A 22,565-nucleotide genomic window follows, 5' to 3' on the forward strand; every position below is an offset into this window, starting at 1 on the left:
ATGTGATTTGAATAAAATATAAAATCTGGTTTAAAAAAAAAAAAAAGGATTCCTTCTAAAAAAAAAAAAAAAAGAAGCAGGAGGAGAGGAAGGGAGAAATCCCCAGCTCGTAAATGGGTTGTGCCCTGGAAATGTTTCTACAATACACAAGTTTAAACCTAAAAAACCCCATCTCTATCCAAACAATGAATGTTGCCTGAGTTCCTAACGTCACCCCCCAAAAAAGAGCCAACTTGCACCCCCCTGAGAGTGAGCGGCTCCTTGAATTTTGCCCCTGGGCGCCTCTCAGGCCTCACCCCAGGCCTCACCTCGCTGCAACATCCCAGGGCTCTCAACCCTCTACACACAGTAGAATTTCCAGGGAAACTTGTTAGAAGCACCTATGCCTGGGCCCCTGCTTAGACCAGTTTAATCTGACTTTCTGGTCAGATTAAAGGGACCCAGGCAGGGTTTAAAAGCACCCCGAGGTGATTCTAATGGGTAGTCAGAGTTTAAAATCACTAATATAACTTACACGGTTATGTTGAGCTCTATGAGGGTAAAGAGGGATTTCTGACCTCCATGAAGAATATTGTTTCTAAGGGAAAATGCATTTAGGACTTCCCTGGTGGTGCTGTGGTTAAGAATCCGCCTGCCAGTGCAGGGGACACGGGTTCGAGCCCTGATCCGGGAAGATCCCACAAGCCACAGAGCAACTAAGCCCATGCGCCACAACTACTGAGCCCACATGCCACAACTACTGAAGCCCATGTGCCTAGAGCCCGTGCTCTGCAACAAGAGAAGTCACCGCAATGAGAAGCCCGCACACCTCATAGAAGAGTAGCCTCCGCTCGCTGCAACTAGAGAAAGCCCATGCGCAGCAACGAAGACCCAACGCAGCCAAAAATAAATACATAAATAAATAAAAAGAAAACACATTTAGATTCTAACTCCAGATGTCAGGCACAGACCAGCCCGCATACCCTGTATGCCTCCCACCTGCCACTCACTGCAAGGCTTACTCAGCAGTGAAGGTGGGGGGCAGAGGGTCTGGTAGAGCATCCCCCACCCCAGATCCCCCTGCAGGGCCTCCACGCCGCTTCCAACATGGGGACACCATCCAGTCACGTGTGGGAAACATTCCATAACTTGGGTGTTTGAGCAGTCAAGGGGCTCTTATTCGAGTTTGGTGAAAGCCTGAAAGGAAAGGGAGGTGGGGAGGGAAATGTGACAACAATAAATAACAGAGCTCCGTAAGAAATGGCAGAAGCTTCGAGTTAATAAATAAAGAAGACACATGCCTGGAAATGGAGATGAAATGTGGCTTCACAACTCCATACTAGAAAATCGGCCAAGATGTCAGAGAAGCTGATTTCTGGGTTCACTTGTGTCAGAGCCGCCAGACATAATGAGATTGTTCCAATCAAACAAATACAGCCATTTCTCCCGGGAAGAAGGGGAGAAGGCAGAGAATTTAGGCACCAGCACTACAAATTCTCTGACCTGGAGGGGCCCTGGACACCCCACCCACGTGCGGGTGACTGAAGGGTTACCCTGTCCCACTTCCTACGGAAGACAAGCTCATGGAAAGCAGGACGCTGCCCGTGCAAAACAGCCGGGGAGACAGTTGGCAGCAACACAAAACTTCATGAAATCCTTAAAGCCAACAAGACAGAACAGGCCAGAGGGTACAGCCAAAAACCTGTTGTCTCTTCACCTCTTCCAGCATCGCACAATGTAAAGTCAATCAAATAATCGAATTACACAAGCAACGGCCTAGGGAGGATTATGTAAATGCAGCCAGCTTCTGGTGGCCAAGCGCGCTCCCCTGAATCCCTTTCCGAAGAGACTCCCCGTCAGCCAACAGGGGGCCAGGGGGCCCTGGTGCCCAGGCCGATGAGCCACTGAGCCTGCACACGGGAGAATCTCAGCCCGTCCTCGGATAGCTTTCTCCCCGCCAGAGTGGCTGCACCCTGACGGGCAACCGTGGGAGATGTGGGAGGAGAATGCACAGGCCTGGGCATCAGTCACCCTCTTACTCCATAAGGGACAGCGTAGCACGCTGTCAGGCCCCAGTCAGTTGAATTCCTCTGTGAGTCAGGCTCTGCAGCTGCCGGGATGGGACACCATTGCAAGTCAGCCCAAAATGGGACACGTGGGGAGCAAGGGAGGCAATAGCCCAGGCAGAGGACAATTGGGACAGGCCCCAGGATCCAGGGGACCTCCAGCAACCTCAGGCAAAGCAGCGGCCCCAGGAGCTGGTCTTCCTGCCCCTCACAGCATGGGCTGCTGCTCTCATCATAATTCAACCATTCCTGTTCAGCTTCTACAGCCCGTCTACCACCTCGCCCATCTACCTCATGGCTTCTGCCTACTCCGCTTCTATTCCTCATGGCATCTGCTTACTTGTCCCCTCTCTGTGTGCCGCTTGGCTTCTGGACAGCTCTAGAATCTCCCATTCAAAGAGTGACTCTTAGACAGAGGAGCTGATTGGGTCAGCTAATTTCCGCCCTGTATGGAGCGTTCTTATTGGGCAGAAATCTCACTGCAGCCTCCCGCTGGCTACCTCTGAGTCAGGCACCAGGTCCAAACTGCGAAAGCCAGGGTAGAAGGGGCATGGGCAAAGCGTGGCAACCCACACCTGAGGAATTCCCTGTGGCTTTGTCAGAGTCAGAGGGGGTCATGGGCAAGCCTAACACCTTGTCCAGGACAATCTCAGCCTACCCTGCGACTCAGCTTTCCTTCCACAGAGGCACGATGTGACAGCTCCTGAACAACACACTGAAGGTGGCGTGAGCAGAGCACGCACGGGAAAGGAATGTGTTTCTCTATGGGAAAGAAGACCAGTAACTTTCTAATACTGAATATCAATGGTTCAGGTTCATGTACTACATGGTTGAAAATCACTGGGGTGAGGTTGAATCAGTGCAAAGGGAAGAAAAATCGGTTCCTGGAGAATAATAGCTAACAGTTATCGAGTCCTTGCTCTGGGTCAGGCTGTGCACTAAGCACTCAACCAGTGGTGACATCCTGACATCACTGTGGGGCGGTGTGGCACACCTGTTTGCTGGCTGACCCCAAAGCATCCCGACCCGTTCTCCTTTAACCACTACCACAAAAGCTGAAAACGAAGCTGCCAACTTCCCTCACAGATGGGGGGCCTTGTAGCCCTGTTCCGGCCAATGAAATACAAGAAGAAATCATCTGGGAGCTTTGGTGAAAGTTTTTCCTTTTTGGAGAAAAGGAAGATACAGCCCTGAAACATGGGCCTTTGCCCTATGCACCTTTTCCTTTTTTTATCCTGCTATCACCTCTCATTTCCACCCCCTCTTCCTACTGTGAATGAGGACAATATCTGGGAAAACCACAGCAGTCTTGCAAGATGAGGCAACAAATATGAAGATGAAAAATGAAGCTGTTGAAGTTGTCAAAAGAGCCTTTGTCCCTAATAAGTCAGTTGAGCGGCTGCATATGCAAACTGATACAAATAGTAGTATTACTATCCCCACCTTACAGGTCAGGAAACTGAGGCCCAGAGTGAATAAGGATTGGTGTAATGGTCTGGGGTTTCAGCTATAAAGGGACTTCATCAAGATTCAAAACCAAACCTGTTGACACAAGAAACCTAACCATCATGACATACTGCTCTCCCAACCGTGAGAAATCTTCGATTTGAAAAGTCCATTTTTTGGAAGGTCCCTTAAGGACCCTGTGGCCCAGTTCCTTTTAATTAATGGATAAGGCCCACAGTGGTTAAATGCTGGCCCAGGTCCCATTGGCTTCACCCTCCTGAAGTATTAGGGCTGAATCCTGACTCTTCATCCAGGGTTCTTTACACTGCTTTATGCTTTAAATGACCCACGACTTCTTTCCTGAGAACAAGAGACTCTAAATCCTGTGCAGTACCATGGTGGCTTCTCTGCTGCCTTAACTAAGCATTTATCATCTTGACTCACTTTGGACCTCTGACGCCACAGGAACCAAGACAGAAGTAAAGACAATAGTATTGTATGCCAGTCATCAGAAAATCTATAAACAACAAATGCTGGAGAGGGTGTGGAGAAAAGGGAACCCTCTTGCACTGTTGGTGGGAATGTAAATTGATACAGCCACTATGGAAAACAGTATGGAGGTTCCTTAAAAAACTAAAAATAGAATTACCATATGATCCAGCAATCCCACTACTGGGCATATAACCTGAGAAAACCATAATTCAAAAAGACGCATGCACCCCAATGTTCATTGCAGCACTATTTACAATAGCCAGGACATGGAAGCAACCTAAGTGTCCATCGACAGATGAATGGATAAAGAAGATGTGGTACATATATAGAATGGAATATTACTCAGCCATAAAAAGGAACGAAATTGGGTCATTTGTAGAGACATGGATGGATCTAGAGACTGTCAAACGGAGAGAAGTAAGTCAGAAAGAGAAAAACAAATATCGTATATTAATGCATATATGTGGAACCTAGAAAAATGGTACAGATGAACCGGTTTGCAGGGCAGAAATAGAGACACAGATATAGAGAACAAACGTATGGACACCAAGGGGGGAAAGTGGCGGGGGGAGAGGGAGATGGTGGGATGAATTGGGAGATTGGGATTGACATGTATACACTAATATGTATAAAATGGATGACTAATAAGAACCTGCTGTATAAAAAAATAAGTAAAATAAAATTCAAAAATTCAATAACAAAAAAAATAGTATTGTATGTCAGAACGTTGTCATGTTGACCACATTCACTTCAATGTATTTAGATGATATTAAGCCAAGATATCTTATACCAGAAAATGTTACCTGAGAAGGACCATTATTAGTGGCTTTTGCAATATTCACTCTGGGAGCCTGCCACACAGTCCCTTAGGGAGAACAGTATTGCATGGGTAAAGCAATGGCAGGCCCCATCCCTGAGGCAATTTCTATTATCAAGCTGCTCAAAAAAAACAAAACAAAACAAAACTCTCCAGTTTCCTAAGGATCACAGTAAAACAAAGAAGTCTGTTTACACTTAAATTTGCCATCGCTCCAAAGGGTGTTGGGCATGATGGAGACTCGTTCTGAAAACCCAACTCTAAGGATTGGTTTATTCTGCACTCTGGCTTCTTTTCAAGCATCTCTGAACTTTCCCCCAAAACTGCCGCCGTCCTATGATTGATGCATTTCTGGAGATCCAGCAGAACTTGTCTCTTCACATTATCCAGCTGTTCACTGCCTGTGGTTTTCACTAATGGCCGTTCCATTTGATCATTCCCTCCTTGCCCCTAACCTTCTGACAGCGCTCAAGAAAAACGGAGAATGCAGCTGGGACTAAGAGCCTTGCAAATTTAGCAGAGTTTAGGATAGGAAAATGTCTTACATTTGAAATAATATGGGATCAAGGTGGGAAATCAGAAGGATCGTTTGTTCGTTTATTCCACCAGTGTTGATTGTGCCCTCACTGTACAGCAAGCTCTGTGCTTAGCCCTCTAGGTGCATTTCCCTATTTAACAATACCACAAATGTATGAGTTCAGCACTAAGATTATACACATTCTATTCTTCAGGGAACTATGGCTTAGCGAGATAGAATAACTTACAATCCAGAAAGGGAGAGAGCAGGTAGTACAGACACACATATGCACATACAAACTCCAACACGTAGCAGAATATATTAGTTAGATGATCTAAATGTCAGGGCCCAGATAAAGAAGAGATTGCATCCCAGCCTCAAAGAGAAGATTGCGTTTTAATAAAGTTCTACAAGATGAGTAAGATTGCAGCAAAATTATAATAATAATAATAATAGGGATCCCAGAAGAAGAGACGGCATAAGTAAAGGGGAAGAGGCAAGCAATGTAGACCGCATTTGGAAACGGTGGACCATCCAGTTTAGGAAGAGCAAATTTGTGCAGTAGAGTAAAGGCGTTAGGACTGGGCACGGGTCATGTAAGACACAGAATATCTAAATCTGGAATTTATCAGTATCACAAAGAGAAGCCACTGCGGAGCTTTGGGGAACCAGGAAACCCTCCCAGGCTGTCTTTAAGTAAAGTGTATTTAACAGTAATACAAATATGGAAAAGGAAAGAGGCTGATAGCTGGGAGCCTGGGCAGCTGCAACCACAGGACCCTACGGCAAACAGTGAAGGTCTGCACTGTGGTGGAAGGGGTGGGGATGGAAGGATGTCTATACAGGCGAGAAATGTGGTAAATAGACCAGGCCATCGATAAGTGGGGGAATGAGGTGTCAGGAATGAGTCTGATGCTGAGTGCCGTCAACATACATTCAGGCAGGAGATGCTGAGCAAAAAAATTACAATGTAAAGAGCTTCCAGTTAAAAATGATACCTGGCTAGCAGTCCCTGCCTCCACTAATTTCCTGCTAGACATACAGAAGACTACACACTTTCAAGAATGAAACTCAAAAATAGCACAAAAATGAAAACGGAATTGCCAAAATGGGGAAAGAATTTCAAGGGACTCCAGGATGCCTGAAGGTTGATTCAGAGAAACAGTGAGTGGCCAGGCTGTCCTTGCTGTCCTGAAGCAGTGAAGCCCACACATGGCAAAGCAAGCAGGTGGGCCCTGGCCCTTCCCCACCGTCTGCCCTTCCTCAAAGGCCCAGGGTGACTGCCCAAAGGAAAACGGGTTAACTGTCAGTCTGTTATGCAAGTGTTTCTTTTAAGGTGCCAGCGTGACATGCCAATCGTCTGTTCCCCATCTTGGCCTCTCCGACTAATCCCATCCGACCCAAATTTTCTATCACATCTATGGACTGAAAACAATAAGCAGGGAGTTGAAGGGGTCTATCATGATGCTTGGTGCCAGCGTGACATGCCAATCGTCTGTTCCCCATCTTGTCCTCTCTGACTAATCCCATCTCACCCAAATTTTCTATCACATCTATGGACTGAAAACAATAAGCAGGGAGTTGAAGGGGTCTACCATGATGCTTTGCATCCTCCAGGATGTAGCACACACACTGAGCAAGAGAAAAAACTGTAAGAAATCTAACAGCAGGGCTTGCTGGAGTTGTTCATCTGCACGAGCACCCTCAGTTTCAAAGCATCAGAGAATCAAGCAGTGGGATGAGAGGATCCCATTTCTATACAACGGAACCACAAAATCTGTTGTCTGCTGACAAACCTCAAATCCGGGGGAACCTGCCTAATCTAAAGATTAATAAACAATAAACTAAATAGGAGGTCTATGAAAAAAGTGCCAAAGCTCCAGAGAAAGGGAACAATATCTTAAAGATCAAGAAGATGAACAGACCTTTGAAAATAATTTCCAACTGAATAAAAAAGAGAAAATACTATGAAATGTTTTTGTATCTTCAATAGGACCTAAGAATATGTGGCCTCTCTGAGACAGAAGCAGAAAGCCAAAACGCTGAACTGAAGGAGCACAGTAAGATGAAAAGACGAGACAATGGAATGCAAAGACAATGAGCCAGATGGGAGGGGAGCTGGGGGAGGCAAGGAGGCTGACATTACAATAAGAGAACTAAAGTCATCACTGAAGACAGTAAAATAGACAGTGGGAAATCAAATCAGTAACAAAGAATTTGAAAAGCTCTCCCGGAATAGGGGGAAAACGAGGCGGAGGTCAAAACATTTGTTCATTTTCTAAGGCAAAAGAATAGGTGATATATGCAGAGGACAAAGAAAGGAAATTCAATCCACCCATAATAGGTGTTACCAAAGACAGAACCAAAACACAGTGGGACCAGAGCAATGAGCATGGGTATAGTTTGGAAGCCATAGCTGTAAACATCTCATAGAGGAAATCTGCTTAATTTCTCTGTGTCTCAGGGTTCTTGTCTCTGAAATGGGGTTTTAAAGCAATAGGCAGAGGATTCTGATGACCAGTAAAGGAGATGCTGTATGTAACGTGCTTGGCTTCAACACTGGTACATAGTAAACATTAGGTAGCATTGGTTGTCATTTATTATTGCTCTATAAATAGTCCTGACAAACTGATAAGCAAAGTTAAATAAATAAATAACTGCAAGCTTGAAGAGTTAATTCATGAAATAAGAACTACGAATAACATAGACGCGTACGAAAAATATTCACCTTATTAGGAATCAAAGAAACTCAAATTCAAACAATGAACAACAACTTTTCTAATAACAGGTTAGCTACAGTTTTTTTCTTTCTTTAATGATAATGTTGAGAGAATGTGCATTTAATAATGTTGAGAGAATGTGCTTAAAAGAAGCTCTCCCCACCTTGCTGGTAGAGCTCTAAATTGGTTCAACCTAAATTGGTTGAAATTTATAGATCAAGAGGATGAAAAGGATTTGTATTCTGGCTATGGACTGAATATTTATGTCCCTCTCAAAATTCTTATGTCGAAACCCTAACCCCCCAATATGACTGCATTTGGAGCTGGGGCCCATGGGGAGGTGTCAAAGGTTAAATGAAGTCATAAGGGTGACCTAATCCAATAGGGCTGGTACACTTATAGGAAGAGGAAGAGACACGAGACCTCTCTCTGCCATGTGAGGACACAGAGAGATGGTGTCCATCCACAAGCCAGGAAGAAGGCTCTCACCGGGAAGGGAATCAGCCAGCACCTTGATCTGGGACTTCCAGCCTTCAGAACTGTGAGAAAATTAATTTCTGTCATTTAAGCCACCCAGTCTATGGTATTTTGTTATGGCAGTGCATACAGACAAATGTAATTCTTTAAGCAGAATCTCCATTTATAGGAGTCTATTCTAAGGGACTAATCAGTGAGGTTGACAAGGATTTATGGATGTGTCCTACAGCATTGCTGAAACAGTTAAAAACAAGCTAAATGTCTAACAATAGAAGACTCTTTAGAAAAGTACTAAATGCACCAGGTTTTAAAGCTCATTTATGATGCAGGAGAGTAATTATTATATAATATTAATATAAAAGCAGTAGAGAAAACTATATCACTCTGATCCTCATTTCATTAAATTACGTATTTACCAAGTATGTACACATAGAAAAAGGAATGAAAGAATATACACCAAAAATAGTAACGGGTATATTATCTCTGATGGTGGGTACAGGTGGGACTTCTTTATTTTTTGAGATGTTCTAAATCTCCAGTACTCATCCTGTATTATTTTATAATCATAAAAAAAAAACATTTTAAAAACAAGGCATGTTATACTCCAATAAAGATGTTAAATAAATAAATAATTTAAAAGAGTGGAAAAAATTAAAAAATTAAAACAAGGCATGTGAATCCTACTTCTGCCATTAGCTTCAAATAGTCTTTAAAGAGAGCCTTGTTTCTTCATGGTACGCTTGTTTCCTGCCTGTAATGTTGTAGAGATATTATCAGTCGTTCAACTGCATTCACAGCATAATAAATAAAAGTTATTAAAAAAAACTGCCACTGAAGGATGGTGGCATTGTTACTTTGTTAGTAACCCCTGCATTCTCTTTTATCCACAATCCCCAAACAAATGTGTATGGTTTCTGCCTAGGGGTTTAGTGGCAGAGCCTAGCAAAATTCTTGCTTTTGTCTATAAGATGTAGCAGCCCAAAATCACAACAGGCTCCTTGGAATTTTAAATGTTGAAAAAAGTAATCTAAGTAAACATGAGTATGTTCTTGAAAAATATACTACAAATCAACCAACATGGAAAATATTTTGTGGAAGAGAGAAGAAGCTTGCCCTGTATTGTTGCAGAGGAAGGAACTAGAATCAAAGGGTGAAGGTTAGGGGAAGGAAGATTTTCGTGCAGAACCAAGAATTCCTTAACAATAAGAGGTTTCTTGCAAAGTAGTGAGCTCCTCAGCACCAGTAATGTGGAGAGCAAACACATGATCACTTGTTTGGAAGAAGGAGAAAAAGTAATTTCTTTAAATCTGAACCAAACTGAAAAATGAACTGCATAATCCTTAAGGCAAAAATAACCATAAAACTTCTCCAAACTGAGCACTTTTGAGAGAAAAGAGGCAATGTTAATAATTACACTGGGACAAGGGCATCCTAGTTAAACTGGAATGTGTGGCCATCCCTCTCTAGGGTCTCTTCTAACTCTTGGCACTAACTAAAATTCTACATTCATAAACCTTAAGTCTTTAATCCATGTTTCAAGGGCTAAATTCTTCCAGTGCCCACGTTTGAATGGTTTAATGGCCTATTGTAATGGTCAGACATTCTGGTGTGTAACAACATTTCTCTGAATGGCTGGAGATGGAGATGGGGGTAGAAATGCCATGTTTCCCCAGTAACTGGCCCTTGGAGGAAAAGAGAGGAGTGAGTACAGTTAATTGGAAGCCTACAAGGCATATGGCACTGGCAACCCCAGATTTATTTTGAGCTGCAGTTAGCATACCTAGATGATTAGTACTTGGATATTTCAGTGCTTCCTAAGCATAGCTGGAATGTGTCGCTCTGATCTGTTTTCCAGCTGGAAATGTTACAGACATGGGAAGATTTCTGCTTTTGAGCATCTTGATGTATCCCACCTCTGCCTGGCAGGAGCTCTGCTCTGACAGTCTGTATGTCACTTCCGCTGTGCTCTGGGCTCAACATAAGTAATTTAGAATGAGCTGCAGAAACGCCAGCAGAACCTCCCCAGCAGCAGACAAGCCCACCCCCAAGCTGATTCCCTGCAGTTTTATTGTCTGTGATGATTAGAGGGTCATCAGTTGGAAAAGGGTGAGAGAGAAGAGGTGAAAAGGTAGCTGATGTGATTTTAAATGTGCCTGCCTCTTCTGAATACCTCCCCATTGGCCTATCCAAAGTACCACTGGGCTAAGCCATCATATTCCTATAATTTCCCTAAGAGAATGCATAAGTGTTTCATTCTAGAAGTGAGACAGCAATCTATTAGTTATCAGTAGAGCTTGTTTTCCTACAATCCGACTGTGATCTCTCCCAAGGCAGAAATTCTTTTTATGCTGTGTGCCCTCATGGGTCAGGTGAATTTTGAGAGGAAATGAGTCCAGGAATGACCCAGAGATGCTCTCAAAGGCAGACCAAGCTGGCACTGTACAGCAAAGAACAGTGAGCCGCTGGGAGACACTGGGCCTTGGAGGGGTGAGGGGAGGGTGTAGAGAAAAAGCCTCTGAAATGGAGATTGAACAGACTTAAAGACAAACCATCCCAGATTAGAAATTTTGCCTGAAGCTTGGGAAATACACAGAGGGAACAAAGGGGATCTTCTACCTAAGCAGAGAACCAGGTCACATTTCTATTGGGTTGGCCAAAAAGTTCGTTCGAGTTTTTCCATAAGATGTTACAGAAAAACCCAAACGAATTTTTTGGCCGACCCAATAAAACCCAAGAGGATGAGCTCTTTCTAGAGAAACTTGTATGTCAATGAATGAGCAATTGACTTAAATTTCAAATATACAGTCTTGGGCATACTTGCTAAGCCCTGGCAATTGGGAAGGAGAGAAGAATAAAGTACGCAACTAATGATATCTTCAACTCTTGGCACCTTCAAGAAAGCCAGCACATCCTTTGGGTAGTTGTAGCACTGATCCACCAGCAAGCTCCTTAAGACAGTCAAAAGCAGAGAAACTACTTTTACAGGTGAGCAAAACTGAGACGTTCCATGGTCACCCTTGACCAGTTAAACCAGCCTCATCTCTAAAGCTTTCAGAATGTCAGCCAACAAGACAGCAACACCAAAGTTCCTGGAATGAAGCCAAGCTACCAGCTGAGGGGGGATGGTCCATCTCTGAACACCCCCCCCACCCCCGGCTGTTGAGCTGAGCTGACATGGAGGAGAGGCCAGCGGTAACTGTAGAGCTTTTGTGAGGAACGTGAGTCAGGACAGATGCTGCGAAGCCACAGGTGCACGTGCCAGGTGCCTGGAAGCACAGCTTCAAGCAATTCAGAGGAGCCAGGCACCTCTGGAACCTGAGTGCCACTGGCAGACTGGCGAGGCTCCAGAAAGAGGACTGTGCAGGCTCCTTTTAAGCAAAGGCTGTGGATGATCCAGAAAATCCAACAAGTAAGATAGGAATAACCTGCCGGGACAAACGCTATTTCAGCCACAAACTGAAGAACCACCTACCGGTGTCTACCAAGGCAAGCTCAGTGCACTGCCCACTTGGACCACAGATGGAGCCATCTTCATGAAGGATGCCAACAGGTCATGAGCTTCAGGACACACTGCCTTCTCAGGAAGGATGAGCACGGTACCAGGAGGCAGGAGACTTTGGCTCTGGTCCCCACTTTGCCACCAACATGCCTTATGAGCCTGGACTTTTCTCTCAATTTACATGCCCACAATCAATAAAATAAACATCCCTTCCCTTCCAGTTCCAATTAAGTCTTGTTTACAGGGATATTCGAGTAGGGAATGAGATAACAGTAAGAAAATTATGTGGAAACTACAAAGTCGAATTCAAATGTAAGGTGTTATTATCATTTAATGGAAGGCAGGCTAAAAACTAAACAAAATAATGGGGTCATGTGCTCAAAGAGGAATAAAGAAAATCCTTGCTAATGTTTCCAGACAAAGAAAACAGCTTCAAATCATTTGTCTTCCAAACTATGCCTATTGCCAAGCAAAGAGCGTACCAATTTGTCTTCAAAACCATCCTCTTTATCACTTGAAAACTCAGGCAATGTGACTGGGACTGATGAGTCTCTTCGCTCTGACATTTCCATCCCCATCTTTCTTCCCCAATCCTGTGACCAGAAATGGGTGCCTGTAACTGCCGGCAAATAAATAGGAGAAGTGCCAGGTCCTGGTAGGCAGCTACCGCCCTCTCACCCCAAGCCCCCCCGCCCAGAATCATACAGTCTCTGTAACTACACTGTGAGGCCATGTCAAGACATCAAACGTAGTCGTTGTTGTTTAATGCCGCACTCTTTCCCTGTTCTCTTCAACATTTTCACTCATCTCTACTCTCCTTCCATAATTGAGCGAAGAAAAAATTTCTAAACATTCATGACCCCACGGTTCCGAAAAAAATAAGCAGTTCCATGAAGGCATGTAGGCAGCATGCATTTTAGCACAACCAGAGAGTGGTGGCAGGAAGTTGGAGGCCTCAGATAAACTTGCTTACAAATGCGTAGGCTCAGCGTCCACAAAGACCAGCTCCCCGGAGCTATCCATTTGTTGGCATAATTTGCATTGAGTCCCTGGCACATCCATTTTAGCTCTAAAAGCTCCTCCTCGGTTATCTCTTTAGGCTCCACCATCCATTTGTAAGATCAGGAATCATATCACATAAAACTGGGCTCTGCACATTTGAAACTAACCAATATCGTTTTTCAAGAGCTCTCCGAAAAAGAAAATGGATTATGCAGGAAAATTTTGTAAATGGAAAATATTGCATACACAGAGTCTGAGGGAATCCAGGACATTTTAAACAAGAAAGCAGATGGAATAAGAGCGATATAAATTAGTGGAACTGTATTTTGCCAACTGCAAAGTGACTCTAACTCCAAACAGAACTTCTCCCCAACTTGTTGATGGCATATATATTTGTCTTTAATTACCACTGGGTAGAATTCAGTGAGATGTTTAGTGTTAGAATCACAGAGTCTATGAAACTCAGGAAACAAGCACATAAAATTCTTGCAAGGTATTTACATTGGATGATAATATCTGTGCATATGCTATATAAGCCAATTAACAAAAACTATGCATGTGGCAGTTTTTAAAAAACACCCCACAAAGAGAAAGTATATTAAATAAATACTGAACAGAAGGGCAAGACTTCGTGAGCAGTCCTGCCTGGCCTTGGCCCTCTCGCCGTGACCTCCGTCTTCTCTCTCGGATGTTATGGCAGCTTCCCAGTGGAAGAGTCTTGGCCCCTGGTTGTCAGGGTCAGAGCAGGTCTTAATCGACTCGGTCCTCTCTAGGCCATCAAGTCAGGCTTAGGAAGATTTGTCCAAATTACCCTGCCTGGAGTGAATCAATTCAGCCACACTAGAGCAAACCAACCCGCTAATTTACAAAGGAGAGAGGGAGGGGTTGGCACAGATTCTTCCCTGCAGTGCAAACTGCGGTAAAGAGACAGAGACGCTGATGACTTCTTGGTGAATCTGTCCCTTCTCCATATTCCTGCCGAGGTGCCCAAGACTTGAGCCGTTTCCTTGGGCTGGGTGAGCACAGATATGGCTTGACCGGCAGGCCATCGTTAACCAATGTGCTCCAGTAAACACACACCCATGACTCCCCAATCCACTGCCCAATGCAAGGCTTCTGTTTGGACAAGGAATCTTGCTCAATATCCTAAGCCATGACTGGCTCAGGTCTTCAAAGCCCAAGTTTTCAGTGACAAGCCACTCTGGAGTGTGGATGATGAGGGTAGATGCCTCCTATGTCTAACGTCTCTCTTCCCATAAATATTGGGTAGCACAGAACCGCAGGTCCACGCTAAAAGGGACAGGCATTACAAGGTGCTTGCTGCATTCTTACTTTTTGTTTGACATGCAGTCCCTCTATACTCTTTCATCTCTGCCACAAAGACACCTTCATTCTCCTTGCCCAGTTTCAGATCTCACACCAGCTGTTACTATCAGGTAGAAAGGCTCAGGGTGGAATCAGCGTCTGGAAATATGTTAATTTTGCATGAAATTAGAGGCTGATGGCAGAAATGACAGAGACTGAAAACTAGAGACATCTGTGCATTACACCATTCTACCACGCAGTAACACCATGAAGCAGGGGCTGGCAGGAAGGTGCAGAGATCTGCAGGAGTGGCGGAAGGTGCTCTCCACCCCACAGCTAAAAGGGGCACCATCAGAGGGGATTGGGAGAGACAAACCAGGGAAATGAAACTGGCTAAACTAACTCAAATGTAGAAGAGCCTGTGCCCTGATATAGAGGGAAGGTAAGAGGGCTCAGGACTCCCAATCCCGGTCGAGCAAAGCTTTAGCCCTCATTCGTCCCTGTAGAGCTCAAGAAAGGCTATAAAGACCAGTCTTTGGGAATCGCAGGAATGAGGAGTGGAAAGACAACACTTCCAACACATCATCCGTGTGCAAGCACTCGGTTCTGGGCCAAGCGAAGGCAAAGATGTGGACTCATTTCCACTCAAAAATCAAAATAGATACTGTACTAGGCCCAGTTCTGAACCCCTTGAGTCATGTGCAACTCGGTGGCCCATAGTTTGCCATGGGGCTCTGGCCTTCACAGCTCAACCAGCCCCTCTGCAGCGGCTTCTGGAATCGGGGGTGCAGTCCACCACAGGAGCTTCCCGAAAACTGGGCACCTTCAGACCCCTCAGAGGGCTTCTCTTCCCAAGAGTACTCCCACCACGACAGACCTGTACACTCAGTTAAAGGAGAAGCGAGGATAACTTCCATCCTAGAATTAAGCAGTATCATAACATAGGGACTAAACCCAGTGCAGATGTGTAAACTGCATTTCCTGCAAAGTTTCTGGGGGAGAAAAGTGGGTGGGATTGTAGGGAGCAAACATAACCACATTCACTTACCTCAGAGGACAACTGAGAGAAATGGCTAATAAAAATGATTACAAATCACTGCACACACATAAAGTGCTTTACAATCAACACGAAGACTTTAATCCCATGTTGACTGTTCTTTAGGCTTGAAGTTTAAGTAAAAGTTGAGCTGAAAAGAGTGAGAGAAACAAACTTCACAATCTGTCATTTTCCAGTTTCAAGCAAAGACCAAAGAAAGAAGAAGAAAACCCCAAGAAGTCCATTTTTAACTTGCTGCTTATGTAATAAGAGCCTGTGAACTGCACCAGAATTTAATTGAAGGAAAAGTAACTGTAGGGGAATTGCTTGGAGAGCTGCCAGAAGGGTTTTAACAGCTGGAAGTTGAAAAGTGATTAATTTTGACAGCAATAAAAGCCTCATGTTCATACATAATTATGCTTAGATTTGTGGGCTGCTGGAATTTTTTTCTATGCACTATTAACCTTTTGCTGTCCAAATTGGAATTTAGATACTTTAACTGAGTGCCTATTTTTATATTGAATAATAATGGGCTTTCCATGGTGTTGACTCATCTCAAGATAAAGAAGACTCCAGGGGAGAAGTGTGGAGTAACGGGAATATGTTCAAATCCTCTTCTGAGTATTTTTAGAACTTAATACAAATAAAGACATCTCGTTTTACCCTGTGCGGAATTACAATGATTACAAAAGGGGGTTCATGAAAAAGGCATTCAGAGCAAATAAAAAATGATGCTGAAGTGGTTGTCCATTGTCAACCAAACAATTCAGCTAAATTCCCAACATTAGGAAATAGAGACAAATCTGTAAATGGCCACTATAATGCTACTTTCGCAAATACTGCAAAGACTAAGAAAGCTATTAATTAAACTGAGTTCTAGGACTGGCAATGTTGCTAATTAGCTATAAAAGCTTAGACAAGTCACTTCATTTCTCCATGATGTCTCTGTTCCCCACATAAAAAGAGAGGGATAGAGCAGATAATTGAGAAGACCTAAAAATCTAATTATTTACATCACCTGCTCTAGGATTAGCCACATCCTGAAATTTTTCTGTTAGTCACCTTTACTATCCTCGTGCCAACCAGTTTGACCAGACAGAGTGAAACTTCAGTAATAGAAAATATTTTCAATTAATTGAAAATAACTAATTTTTAATAATAGTGATTATAGCAGTTTCTAAGGCACAATTCTAAGAACTTTATATAATGTTATATTTTAATCCTCACAACCCCTCTGTGAGGTGAGTCCTATAGGGCTAGTACTATTATTATCCCATTTTACAGAAACTGAGACAATAAGAGGTTACACGACTCCCTAAACACAACAGTCACCTAGTGGGAAAGCAAAGAGTTGGAGGCTCTAATGTCCTGTTGTTTCCAAGCAAATACATATTACTGTGAAAACACTTAATTTGTGGCTTTAAAGGTGCAATGGAAAGAAGAGCAATGAACCTAAACTCAAAAGAACTGAATTTAGTTTTAGCTCTTCCATTTTTTCAATTGGACAGTCCGTCCAATCACCTTGGACAGTGCGTCCAATCACCTTGGACAATACACCAAATTCTCCACTCCAAATTCCTTATCTGTAAAGCACAGTAGTTGTCTAAATTGGTGGTTCTCAAGGTGTTGGTACCCACCCTCACCTGGGAACTTGGTAGCAATGCACATTCTTGAGCCCCACCCCAGACTTACGGAATCAGAAGCTCGGAGCATTCATCTGCGTTTTCACAAGCCCTCCAAGTGATCCTGATGGACCCAATAGTTGGAGAACAACTGGCCAAAGTGATCACTAAATTGCCTTCTGATTCCCACATGCCACGATTCTATCTCTAAATGTCTGGTTTTGAGTCGCTGGATTTCAAACTGAGGTGGTTTTACTATATTTAAATTCTTCTTCCCTGATTCAGCAGATATTCAGGCCTCTGTTGCCAGAGGACAGGACCCCTAATGTTGTCTCCCTGGAATGACCGTTTCCTTATTCGTCATCGGATCATTATGGAATTAAAAGGCAGAAAGGAGTCGTGAATCTAAATAGAAAGGTGATATTGTGAAGGTTTTGTTACTTAGAGCCAAAGTCTCAGATTGAAACCCACAGTCAGAACCTCAGCATAATCTGAGCTCTTAATCCACTGCCATGTCCCACATGGGGGCTTACTGTGTCCCTGTTGCTGTCTGAGGCAAATGGCACCCAAGCTGTGATTAGCAGCCTGGAGGAGCTGGCCTGTGGTTGCTCCCATATTCTCAGCTATGCCAAAATCCAGACCTACCTTCCTCCTCTGAGTCAAGAGGGAGGAAACCAACCCCAGAGAGAATGTTGTACTTCCCTCTTAATTTAACACTCCATCGCCATTGGGCAACTTGGTAGATAAACACGACTACTTTAAGCCAGAAGCCGGAATGCCCCACAAGAGACAATTCCAAATGTACTCAGGAGCCCAAATGTAAATGGGCCTTTGCCTTGTTCTCGTCAAGAAACCACCTGCTCATCAGAAACAGCAGAGGAAAACCTCTGAGTTTTTGTATCACCCACGGTATGAAAGTCCAATGCCTCCTGCTTAATAAACCCGCATATAAAAGGAGAACATCGGGTGACCTCACACCTGATGGACAAGACTACGCGCAGCAAGTGAGCAAAGACTGGTGTCTCTACCTCCTCTGTACTTCTCATGACACCTCATTAACATAAATTGTTTGCTGACTCATCTTTTTTAAAGATACTAGAAGAAACAAAGAGGCAGAAAGGCAAGCGCTATCAGAGTTACACAAATTTCTGAAGAAAGTGGGAATTTAGGCAGGAATAACATATTGAGAGAAAAGGTGGCCACAAAAAGTATCAGAAACTTGTTTGGAACTGTAGTTACGAAGTACGGAAGGCTCTACTCCTTAGAGCTGAGTAAGCCTAAGACTTCCATGTGGAATAACTCTGTTCTTTTCTTTTATGAGAGTGGAGAATCCCAAACATTTATTCCAGACCCTCCTGGAGACTAACAATTTTACATTTGGATATCATAAATATGAGAAGGGCTGAAAAAATTTTACAAACCATTTCCTCATCCAAGTTTACTTAAAGTGACGTGTTAGCAGAGATTTTGCATTCTTTTATTAAAAATAATCTAGACGGGGCTTCCCTGGTGGCGCAGTGGTTAAGAATCCGCCTGCCAATGCAGGGGACACGGGTTCGAGCCCTGGTCTGGGAAGATCCCACATGCCGCACAGCAACTAAGCCCGTGAGCCACAACTACTGAGCCTGCGCGACTGGAGCCCGTGCTCCGCAACAAGAGAAGCCCCCGCAATGAGAAGCCCGCGCACCGCAATGAAGAGTAGCCCCCGCTCGCCACAACTAGAGAAAGCCCGAACACAGCAACGAAGACCCAACACAGCCAAAATTAAATAAATAAAATAAATAAATTTTTAAAATAAATAAATAAGAATACTTTTGGTGATGTAACAGAAAACCCACCTGAGAGTGGACCTTTAAAAATAGGAATTCATTTTTCTCACTTTGCATTGAGTATGGGGGTGAGCAATCGCTAAGGAGTTCAGGTGCTCACAGTGTCCCCTGGAACCCACGCACTCTCCATTTTGCTGATCCATCACCCTAGCACCCTCATCCTTACCCTCTCACGGTCACTTCCAGGCATCACCTCCCACGATAGGGAGGCAGAATAGGTAGGAGCAAAACTCCTTCTGGGGAGACGCTGTCTTTTCTTTGGAAACTAAGCTTATTTCAGTAGACGTCCCCTTACATCTCACCAACCAACACAGGATCACATGCCACCCTTCAACCAACCAGGGGCCAGGCAAGATGACAGCGTCATAACTGGTTCTGATTAATCATGATTTATATTTTGGAACTGGGAAAGAAGCTGAACCGATGGGTCTCTACCTAGCTCCTGAATAAACTGGACTTCTTTCACTGGCGAAGAAGAGTGAGCAGGAGGGGGGACGAGCATTGGGCGACGATAAACAGTGCCTGCCATACTTCCCTACTTGGAGTTTTGGTTGCTCTTCATTGTTCAATACCTCACTTATTTGAACTGTGGAAAGGCACTGTGCTGACAAGTATGAATAAAGATAAACGATATAATCTCTGTATAATTATCAGTCACTCAGAGTCTTCATTTGAGAGAACCAATCTCATATCCAATTTTAAACAAAAGGGTGAAAGAATTTAAATCACGTATAGCTGAGTTGGCAAATGGTTGTCAAGAGAACCCAGTAGGCCTTCCCTGGGCTCTGAGTACACAGCAGGTAGAAAAGATTAAGCCTCAAGGTACCGTTCTTAGACTGTAAAACGACAGACCAGGCAAGGCTTCTGTATGTGCTTAAAAATAGAAGACACTGCATGTTCAGGATGTTTGAGGCATTGGGCACACAGAGTTGGCTTCTACCCAGATGTAATTATAGCATAACCTGAGTCTCTCCAAGTCTCACCTCCACTGGCTGTAGAAAGGATCTTTCGAGAGTAATGACTCAAACCTCACTGGCACCTGCACCCCTGGCCCCCGTTCTGTGTTTGTGGAGGCCCCACTGGGCTCTCACGTGTGCACACAGACAAGTCCAGTCCCTTTGGGCCTGTTCCCTGCTCAGATTCCACAGAGCCACACATCGTTCTGGAGCAGAGCAGGGGAGAGTAGCTCTATCCTTTGCCCCCACTGTTAGAAGGTTCTGGAAGCAGTCCTGCATGTAGTTTCGCTCTCGCGGGAACCCAGATATGTGTCCATAGGGCTGGGCTGGACACAGATTCAAGTGCTAGTGACTGTGATAAACTCACTACCTATTCTCTTCCCAAATATTACACCTTGTTACTGTCTCACATCATCCTGTCTCTTTCTTCCCTTGGGACAACTAATTATCTCTGTTCTAGGAACTTATTCTTAGGAAATAACCAGACCCATGGCCAAGAATATGTGTAAGGAATCAATCACAGAGCTCTTCATTCTGGTTAAAAAAAAAAAAAAAAAAAATCCTAAATTTATCAGCCGTAGAGTGGTTAAATTAATTATAGCACATTCATTTTGAAGAAGAATAGGCATCCATTTAAAATGATGAGGCAGATCTATATATATTAACATAGAAAGATATTCATGATATATTGTTGAACTGTAAAAAAGTATAATCTCATTTTTTGTGAAAATATAGATAAACACATGCTCCTGTGAATGTATGTGGATTGATGTGTGCCCACACTCACACAGAGAAAATAGAGATTATCTTTGGAAGGCAAGATAAGGGTATTTTTACTATCTTCTTTACATCTTTCTGGACAGCACATATTTTTACGAAAAGCATGAATTGCTTTCCCAATCATAATCATAAAAAGATAAAGCCATAGCCATTTTGAAAAATAATTCTTTTAGTAAAATGGGCTTTAGTCACTGATGCATTCCTTAGAGTAAAAATATGGGCAGGTATAAAATCTCCATTTAGTGAGATTATTTTAATAAAAGGAAGGCTCAATCATTTGCTGGATATTCCTGGGTAATGTGGAAGAATATGACCCTTGACAGAAAGATGATTACAACCGTACATCTCCCCAAAAATACCATGACACTGGCCAGTAGCGCCATACCCCCAACATTGCTGCTCCTGGAAGCCTGAAAAAAATCATGATTTCTGGAAAAAAAAGGGTACATGGAGCAAAGCAAACACATGGGCTGGTGTATTTTGTGGTTGCCTCTTTTTAGTCTTGCCTCAGTTTTTTTCAGTTGGTTGTTTATCTTTTTCTAATTGATTAGGAAAAGCTCAAAGCTTAACAATACCTGGCATTTATGGTACACATTTTTTCTGTTTGCCTTTCAAGTTTTGTTTTTTTTGTTTTGTGTGTGGGGGGGGGGGGGGGAAGGTGGGGAATTTGATACCATACAGGAGTTCTCATTGTTCGCACAATCAACCATAACAATCCTTTCTTTTATGATTCTTGGCTTTGGCAGCATGCTTGGAAATGCCTTTTCTACCCCCCAAAACACCAAAATTATTCACCCCTATTTTATATAATCTATAAATTTCATCTTTTACAATTAAATGTAAAGCTAATCAGAATTTATTTTTATGTGAGGCACGGAAGAGATAGTGATATAAATAGTTTGCCCCAATTGGTTGGTCATTTTCCCTAACACCATTTATGAACTATCCAGCCTTTCCCCAATGATTGGAAATGAAATCTTTATCATATACAAAAACAAAACAAATGCACATATGTATCCTTGGGTCTGTTCTCCTATTCCATCATCTGCCTGCCTATTCCTGAACTAATACAATTACAATTATTATAGTTTTAAGCTGTACTTTATTTTTTGATAAGACAAAGTCTCCCTCATCACTGTTCTTTTCAAAAAACATATTAGCTATTCTGAAATGATCATCCTTCTCAATAATTTAGATTTCATCAAATTCCAAGTAAGTCAATTAAGATTTTTATTGGGATTACATTAAATTTATAGTTGAATCTATAGAGAACATTTAATATTTTCAGTGGGAAGACTTCTTTTCAATCTCCCTTTAAGATTTTGTAAATTTCTCTATATTGTTCCTGGATATTTCCAGGTAAGCTTATGAAAAGTTGATTTTTTGACCCACACACAAGTTGGGTTACCTGTACCGTGTTGGAATCTCCTCATCAAATTTACAGTTGTAGGACAGACTTGCATATCTGCAACTCCCAGGCAAATTTCCTTTTCCCACAGACTTTACTTCTGTCTTCTTGAGGTGGCACTTCCCTCTGACCCCCACTATCTGGTTTCTGGTTTCAGAGAACCCACTTAGGCATCTAATCCCCAGCATGCTCTGCTCCCAGGGCTCTTATTTACTCCCCACAAAATGCTCACTTCATAGAGACTGTAACTCACTCTATTATTTTTCTTTTGCAGCCCAACAGACAACCACAAGCTTAGCAACATAAAACAACACACATTTGTTATCCCACAGTTTCTGTAGGTTAGGAATCAGAGCACGGTTTAACTGGGTCCCCTGCTCAGGGTCTCACAAGGCTGAGGTGTCGGTGGGATGTGTTCCTTTCTGGATCTCGGGGTCCTCTTCCAAGCTCACAGGGCTGTCACAAGAATTCAGTTCCTTGTAGCTGTAGGACTGAGGGCCCCACTTTCTTGCTGGCCATCACTGGGGTCTTTGCATGTAGCCCCCCTCTCAGGCCCTCTCACAATGTGGCGGCTTCCATCCTCCAGGCCAGCGGGAGGCTCTCTCCCTCAGTAA

Source organism: Balaenoptera ricei, chromosome 3 (assembly GCF_028023285.1).
Source record: "Balaenoptera ricei isolate mBalRic1 chromosome 3, mBalRic1.hap2, whole genome shotgun sequence".
Taxonomy (NCBI): Eukaryota; Metazoa; Chordata; class Mammalia; order Artiodactyla; family Balaenopteridae; genus Balaenoptera; species Balaenoptera ricei.